We start from the raw sequence: 8,524 nt of genomic DNA, 5'->3' as shown, positions 1-8,524 counted from the left end.
AACTTTTGGCGAAGATAGAAGTTATGTCACCGATATCAAACATAACTAGGGTGATAGAGGACACATTAATCTATAACGTGATATATGTCGCACCATCTAACTATTTCTATAACTAAAGATAATTAATTTTAAACATTTTGTTAGTACGAAACGGCAGTTTGTACAAGATGTAGCGGAATTAAACGCTATCACAAATATTCTTATTTTTTTCAATCGAACTTTTGGCGAAGATAGAAGTTATGTCACCGATATCAAACATATATAGGGTGATAGAGGACACATTGCTCTATTCCGTGATATGTGTCGCACAATCTAACTTTTTCTATAACTAAAGATAATTAATTTAAAACATTTCGTTGGTACGTAACGGCAGTTTGTATACACGCAGAGTGGAAATTAACGCAATCACAAATATTCTTATTTTTTCAATCGAACTTTTGGCGAAGATAGAAGTTATGTAACCGATATCAAACATGGATAGGCTGACAGAAGAGATATTGCTCTTTTTCGGGATGTTTGTCGCACCATCTAATTATCTCTATAACTAAAGATAAATAATTTTAAACATGTCATTAGTGGTACGGAACTGTACCTTAAATTTGATTTACAAACAATTATTGAGTGCCACCGCACCTTCACCGTTACTTATTGTCCGCTAGATAATAGATGGCGCTCTTCGCTTTTTTCTTTATTGTCTGCTCTTATTGTCCGCTACTAATGTCCGCTACCTTCAGGCAGGTAAGAATTCTGGAAATAGCTATTAGCCGAGGGCGCTCGACTACTTTAAAATATGAAATTGTTTGTGAAGTGTTGGCGAGTAAGTAAGAAGGAATTAACAATACAACAGTTCGATATCGAATATTCACTGAAATGTTGTTTTTGTTATTATGTTTTCTTCAATCCATTTCCTCATGTCGTTAAATCAAGTGTAGATTAGTAAACACGAAGCACTTTGCAAAAGATCATATCAGCAGCCAATAGCAATGATGTCTTCAGGTTCCGCAAATGATTGATCATATCGAAATTGTAACCGTCGAGTGTATCGATGATCTACTACAATGTGGGACTGGGAAAGCTCGACGAGCGATTGATATGTCAACACATCTCAGGTAAGTTCAGATCGCGATGAGACTGTCGTAGTTCCTATCGTGGGAACGATTAAAAATCAAATCGCCCATCTTTATAAGACGGTGATTTTTATTGTCGAAATATGTTGAGGCCGGTGTGGCAGTCATGAGTGTTCGGGCGTCCTACAATCACTCATTACTAGAAAATAGTGTCCGTCTTGCGTGTATAGTGTCTTACGGACACTTTTCCCTGCTTTCTATGCCACAGTGGAAAGTGTCCGGGTCCTCTTTAAAAAGATTTAACGACACTCTGCCGACTGACAAACGTGTCTGGCCCTATATACAATTATTACTTATTCCCTTCAGGAGGTAACTTACCAGCAAAGGCCAAATGAACAATGACATATCGTTCGGTCAGCCTGCACCCTCAAAACGCATTACCTATAGTTCAATGTGGCAAGAAGGTGGCGCATAACGTTAATTGTTTTTCTCCAGAGGGAAGCTGTCCGTTATATTTCGATCGTCGACAGTCGGTGGGTGGCATAAAGTTGACAGTCTCTTGTAAACGAATTAATCATAACTGCCTATTGCTCATAAGTTGTTACTATCATAAACAGTCCTAGTATTTAATCGGTTGGGATATCGAAACGTTGCGGCAAGTATGTTATCTGTTTTTTAATACCTCACCGGTCGTCATCTTTCATAGCGTTCCGGTTGTCATCCCATGGAAGTAGGGTCATTATTCCATGGTCAGATGGTCGTACCAGCGAGGCTCGTGGTCGAACTATCTTTTTCCTTGATCAGTTTTTTTTTTGGGGGGGGGGTCGCAAATTCACAAGGCCGAAACATCCCGCAACCAGCAAGAATTTCTCAAAGCATGCGAGTAAGTAAATGCCAATACGGTAGTTCCCGCCTAAAGTTGTTGCTAGGGGTCTTTTGTCTTTGTCGTAATTGTAAGTACAATATGCCGCTGCCACTGCCTGTACTTAAGGAGTTCGCTGGAGCACATGTGTAACTGTAGATCGCTGACCCCGTCAAACGACAATATCCAAATACTTTAATGTTCTATTTCCGCCATAGAAAAAGTGTCATTCCGCTATGTTAGCGTCAGGAGGAGGAGCCGAAGGGGTTGGACACTGGGGGTACGTGCCCCCACACTTTTTTTTCCAAAATAGCAAATGTGCCCTACTAGCAAATAAAATGTGCCACTTTGACGAAGACATGTCTTTCGGATATCTTAAGCCTTTGTTAACTTTAATATTTTATTTCAATTATTAATTTTTAGTCTGTACATGCTATTTTTAACATGGCATCCCATATCTTTTTGTAGCACGGTTAACAATAAACAATCTCAATAAATAGTATTGATAGCATACAAACACATCATATATATTTTAGTGATATAGCCGGTGTGTATCGGTTTATAGCATAACGAGTGGTGGTTGTGGAATAAGAAAGTGCCCCTCTGATGTTGTGCCCCCCCCCCCCCCCACTTTCTGGAAGCTTCCTAACCCCTGGTTACCGCCGTGGTTGTAAAGCACTTTTTGTATGGCGAAAAGAGCACATTATTGTGGGTGCATTGTATATTCACTGTATATTGCTTCGCTTCACTCTACCTAGGCCCACAAAATTGGTCATTTAAATTGGCAATCAGAATCGGTCTTTTTACTAAACAATCAGCCTAATTTAATTCGATTTATTCAACCAGGGAATTGTTCCATAACAACTCCCTGATTCAACCAACTATTATACATTTGAACACAATATATCGACTCCTACGAACTAACAATTAAAACTATTCAATCAATCTGTACATTAAAGACTCTGTATCAATTCCCCAATCTTGTCTTAACTATACAATTGACTATCCGGCGGACCGTCACATTTTGAAGACGGTGTAACTTCCACGCGATTCAAAGAAAGTTTCACCGATTCATTCCTGTACACCACGGTAAAATTCATTCCTAAATGTACCTTTCCGCCATAGTTTTCGAGCCTTTCCGCCATGGCGGAAAGGATCGAATCATATGGCGGTACATTCCTAAGACAATATATATATATATATATATATATATATATATATATATATATATATATATATATATATATAGATATATATATATATATATAGATATATATATATATATATATATATATATATATATATATATATATATATATATATATATATATATATATATATATATGAGATAGTGCTATGGGACGTTGTATAAGTTTACAGAAAGAAGGACCACAAAGTGTTTCATTTTCCCTATATTTTGTCAGTCATTGTTATGTCATATAAAATACTGTCACCAGTCATGTGAACCGTTTCTTAACCCGTTTCCATCTTAAAAAGTACAATTCACCCACTTTTCAGAAACTTTATGCTATATCTCCACAATCATCAGTCATTTAGCACAAATCAAAGCAAGATTTTGTTTTTTCGTTTCAGATTATACTCAGGTTATCTGTATTTCAACCGACCGGTACTAACAGGGGTGAAAAGGTCCCCGGAAGATTTTCATAAAAGAGTGGTCCCCGAGTTGGAAGACTTTAACAACTGTACCTCACATCGTTCTATTCGTTCATGTGTCTACACTGTACATCAATATCAATCGGTAAATCTCGACTTGCAAAATTGCAGTAAATCGCTCTTTTTTTTAGAGTGATATGTCCTCAGCCAAGTAGCTGGTTAGAGAAAATTCGGCAGATCGGGCTCCCTTATAGCGTGAAAATATAGTCATTTAGCATCATCGATAAATTGATATGTACACACCTTTAAGCAAAGAGTTTTGAGCAGAACTTTCATCTATAAACCGTGAATTTTCCAACTACGAAGCAGTGACAACGGATTTCAAAGATAGAGTTGACATATATAATTCTAAAATCGCTTTGATACTAGATAAACATGCCCCACTATAGTAACCAAAAGAATAAAAGTTGTTTACACGGCACCTTGGTTTGACACTGATTATGTAAATCAGCGGCGTCTTCGCAGGAAAGCAGAAAGGAAGTGGCATAACTCTGGTCTAACTGTTGACAAAGACGTCTATCTTCAAGTTAGAAAGGACAATGGCTCGTTCAAAGAAAAAGGATTTCTTTAGAATCAAGTTCCAAAATATTATTAAAAATTCATACTTAATATTGTATACTAAAGCATTGCACTTTAAATAGCATTCAAAATGTGTTTCTCTTTTATAACTTCTTTGGTTTGAGCTTTATAGATGTATGACATGTGGAAACACAAAGGCTATAGCCTATATGCCGGGGTGGGGAGGGTGGTTCTCAGTTAATTTTCGACGGGGCCAGAGAGAGGGAGCCATACATAATCAAAAGCCTCACTGCAGCTAGACTGCGCAATGTTTAGGTTGCTCAAACCTGGGGTCTTAAAGGCCCACTTCCCCGATAAGTCCCAACTTTGGTGTCCCGATTTGAAATTTCTCGCGGGCCCGTCTCTTAAGATCGCTGGCTCTACAGCGATAATGTCCACCACCACGTATGGCCTTTCATCTTTCGCGGTCGGATTGAATGCTTTTGCGTGACGGATATACCTCGCGAGCTGCCTTTTGAAAAAAAAAACGATGCTATATATATATATATATATATATATATATGTATATATATATATATATATATATATATATATATATATATATATATAGCACTGGATTGGTATTTACGTTTACTTCTCCAAGTTGGTGCTTAGGTTTACCTGAGGTGAAATGATTGGATCAACTTGAAACTTTACATCAGTATACCTTATGGTACTAGGACTGCATATCAGTCGTTATAAGTTGCTACCTACTTTTTGGGTCATTTGGCAAGGAAAAATCCAATTGGTCAAACCCTTACGGTAAACCTAAGTCTTGCTCTCAAAGTATATCCCCCAGTTGGTATATAAGTTGACCTGACGTACAGGCATCCGTAGTTTTCTTGACTGCGGCAGTAGCCTGTATTCAGTGTATACGCTCTACACTGTGTACACTGTATACGCCAGGGCTAACGCTAAAGCATACCCGTAGGCTGCATTGCATCCAACCCAATAACAGTTTCGGCTAATATAAGATGATGTGTAGTATCTGTTCCCTCTCGATGCAAGGGGACTGGGCTTGAGATCGGGTCAGTCGTTCGCCGGGTAGTTTGGTTTTCGTGCCCAGGTTCTTTCCTTGTTGACTTTTTCTTAAAAAAGTACCGTTAACACGAAAACGTCTCACCAACAACTTCAGGTAAGGTCCATGAGATTAGTCAATAAAGTTTGGTGATATTAATAACGTTGATATTATAACGTTGTTGCATACAGCTTCACGTAATTTATTCATACCCATATTCCAATACTATAGTCTAGACTAGCTTCTACTTCTAGCCTACAACTTGTAAGGCCTAGCCTACGTTCGGCTGTAGCCTAGGGCCATAGTCCAAGTCCTAACACTACCTTAGCATTGGGTCAAGGGTAAACTGGTCTGTAGTTTGAGCTACAAATTAATACCAACTGCCACAGAAATTAGATTTCAAGTAGGTCAGCTTAACTTCTTAGCCTACTGTGCATGTATGTATCATATATGGCCTTAGATTTTGCTGGACAATGTTACTGTACATTGCCCTGATCATGACCAGATACTGTAGCATGGTGGGCTTATAATTGACGCACTTAAGGATTTGATCAATGATATCTATCAAGGAAAAATCCAAATTACTCAACTATGTGTTTTTCATACGTGTTGTTCCTCAGAAATGTTCTGATCTCAAAATATTTAAGGTTCTGTGCTTATGCACCATACAATTGAGCAGAATTTGACCACAAAATGTCTCCCGTGTCAAGTTCTTTCATACCATTCGTCGATAAGCTAACTGCAGTGTAGGCCTTAGTATACATCCATTGACTTTAGATGCTGTTTGCTATGCTCTGAGCCACTAAGCTAGTGTTATCATATTGAGGTAATGTTGGGTATTTTTAGGGTGTAAGATTTCCAAATGGCCAAAAAACGTGCAAAACTGGGGGGAGGGTGTTAAAAGCTTAAAAATTCCACAATTTGGTCAGCAAATACCTCAAATGGATTCAAACTCATGAAATATGTAATTCTGTTTGACTGCAAAAAAGTTTAGGTGGCCTGCTGTATCATTGCTAGTAATAATTTAAGGTGCATCAATTACGGGGGTGCGTCAATTATTTATTATACTGTACAGTAGCTATGCCTAGATTATTAGAGACTGAAGTCACCATGCAAATGCAACTTACAAGTAGCCTGTATTGAATAAGAGATGCTATAAGTGCTAGAACTTTTCAAAAAGTTCTTGGAAGTCTTTACTCTCCAAAATATTCTCAGACATTCTAAACACCACTGTACTGTAAGATGTCTGAATATCCCAGTGAGGGTATCAATAAAAACAGTTAAAGGATATAATACTTGAAAATCCAGCATCAAATTTGGGCCAATGCAGAATACTGTACCTTTAATCTAAGTCTCTCAAGTGATACATTGTGTTTCTTTTGTGTCTTATTTATAACTAGCCAAAATTTGTACAAAATAACAATGCCATGCGTCCAAAAGGTTATTGAGTCAGTACAGTTCCATAATGTAACTGTTACAAAAGCAGAGTGCACCTAATTAAAAGTTAACATCTTCCAAAAATCTATATAACACAAAAATTTGATAAAGCCTTCTATCCCCTCCCTTGCATATAAGTCATTTTGTTAAGTCTATTTAGATCCATAAGTAATACCAAGTTGACTAAATGTGCAATATTCAGTGTTAAAGATCTGAGCTCTGTATTGGCCCAAAATATATTGGAGAGAAGTGTACAATAAAAATTGAAATAATGCACATTTACACTCTGACCATTTGATATTTATTTGATTGGCACTGTTAATGTTTTCTCAGACAAATTTGATGATCAACATTCTCAAGATGAATGACAACAGCCCACTATCCAAGGGAATAACACTGTACGATGTAGCTGCCATGCAGTGAAAATGTCAATGTTGGAACGGTAGCAATCATAGCTAGAGCACAGATGCCGTCTGGGACAGACTGATGTGGTGACCTACTGCATCATTGACATCAAAATGGAAGATATTTTCTGAATTAACCAAAAGTAAGTTAATATTCTGTAGGTTTGACATCGCATAAACTTGATACCATAGGACTCTATTATCTCAAATACGAGTAACATCTGAGGTAATTTATTCCAAAGTTATGGAATGAAGAAAGAAACAATCAGAAGGGATGAAAACTTTTGTATGATCTGGTTAATGTGGTGGTATCTTTCCCTCTATCTCCATAGTATTTAACTACACTAGAGCTATATCCACTCTCTGGTTTTTCACTCTTAATTAAAGGTCAATGCAGGACAACACCAAATTGTCAGGCTAGGTCCACATAAAATGTACATGTATATTTAAATTTTGAAATCTTTACAATTGGTAAAGCTTAAATGACTTGCAACTTTTAAAAGCACTTGCTATGGTAGGGAGCTGTTTCAGCTCCAATTGAATGCATGGCTGCATAAATAAAATGTGTAATGTTGTATACAAGGCAAGATGAATCAAGAATTAATGGGCCCAAAATGGGATGGATAAACGAATTGAAATTTACAGTGAAAATATTATATATGAAAGGTTGTGAGATGATTAAAATATTGGCTGAATTACAGGAGATTTAGTTTTGTAAAGCAGTCCATTGTTTTCTTCATTTGTAGAGTGTGAGGTCATGTGAGGTCTATTCGGTAATCGCAAAACATTCCAAGCTATATTGCACGTGCTATAATTGGGACCAAATCAGCATATCTTTAAGAGAAAGCTTTTCTTTTTGTACCAACAGATGGATAGATCTACAGGCTGATACAGCAAAGGATATGCTCTAATTAGAAATGCCAGGCAAGATGATCACACATTTTACAGTGGGGTGAATACAATCATCAACCAAGCTTTTCATCATGCTGTACATAGTGGTATAGCTCCTTGTTGGGCTTATCAATTAAAAGCTTGCATAGAAGCCGATGCCAAGCAAAGCAAAAGTATGTCCTGTAAATCGCGAAGTAGATTCACACGTCTCATGTACATCCTCTGGGACACAGCACATCTTTCAATGGAGTTAGGAAGTTGCTGGGAATAGTTGTTGGATTGGCACAGTAATATAGTATTTGCTTCACATAAATGCAGAGCAGTAACAGAAAACTAACTAGTTCCAGGATATGTTACACTGTTACACCATATAAAAGATAGAGGAAATTAATATGATAAGCTTCAAGCAGACAGAACCAAGAGAATGCAGACCAGTCTTCATGGGAAGTCTTCTACATATTTAACTGTATGAATGGACTCATTCTTTTGCAATGTACTTCTTGAAATATTTTAGTTTGGTGACATTGTGGCACCACATGTTTTTGTAAGTATTAGGGAACATTTGCAGCTGCTTGTCAAGAACATGGAACTTGTTATACAACTGAAGTGGTCC

Source organism: Apostichopus japonicus, chromosome 8 (assembly GCF_037975245.1).
Source record: "Apostichopus japonicus isolate 1M-3 chromosome 8, ASM3797524v1, whole genome shotgun sequence".
In the NCBI taxonomy this organism is placed as follows: domain Eukaryota; kingdom Metazoa; phylum Echinodermata; class Holothuroidea; order Aspidochirotida; family Stichopodidae; genus Apostichopus; species Apostichopus japonicus.
The sequence above is the reverse complement of the archived record's forward strand: the minus strand, read 5'-3'. Positions refer to the sequence as shown.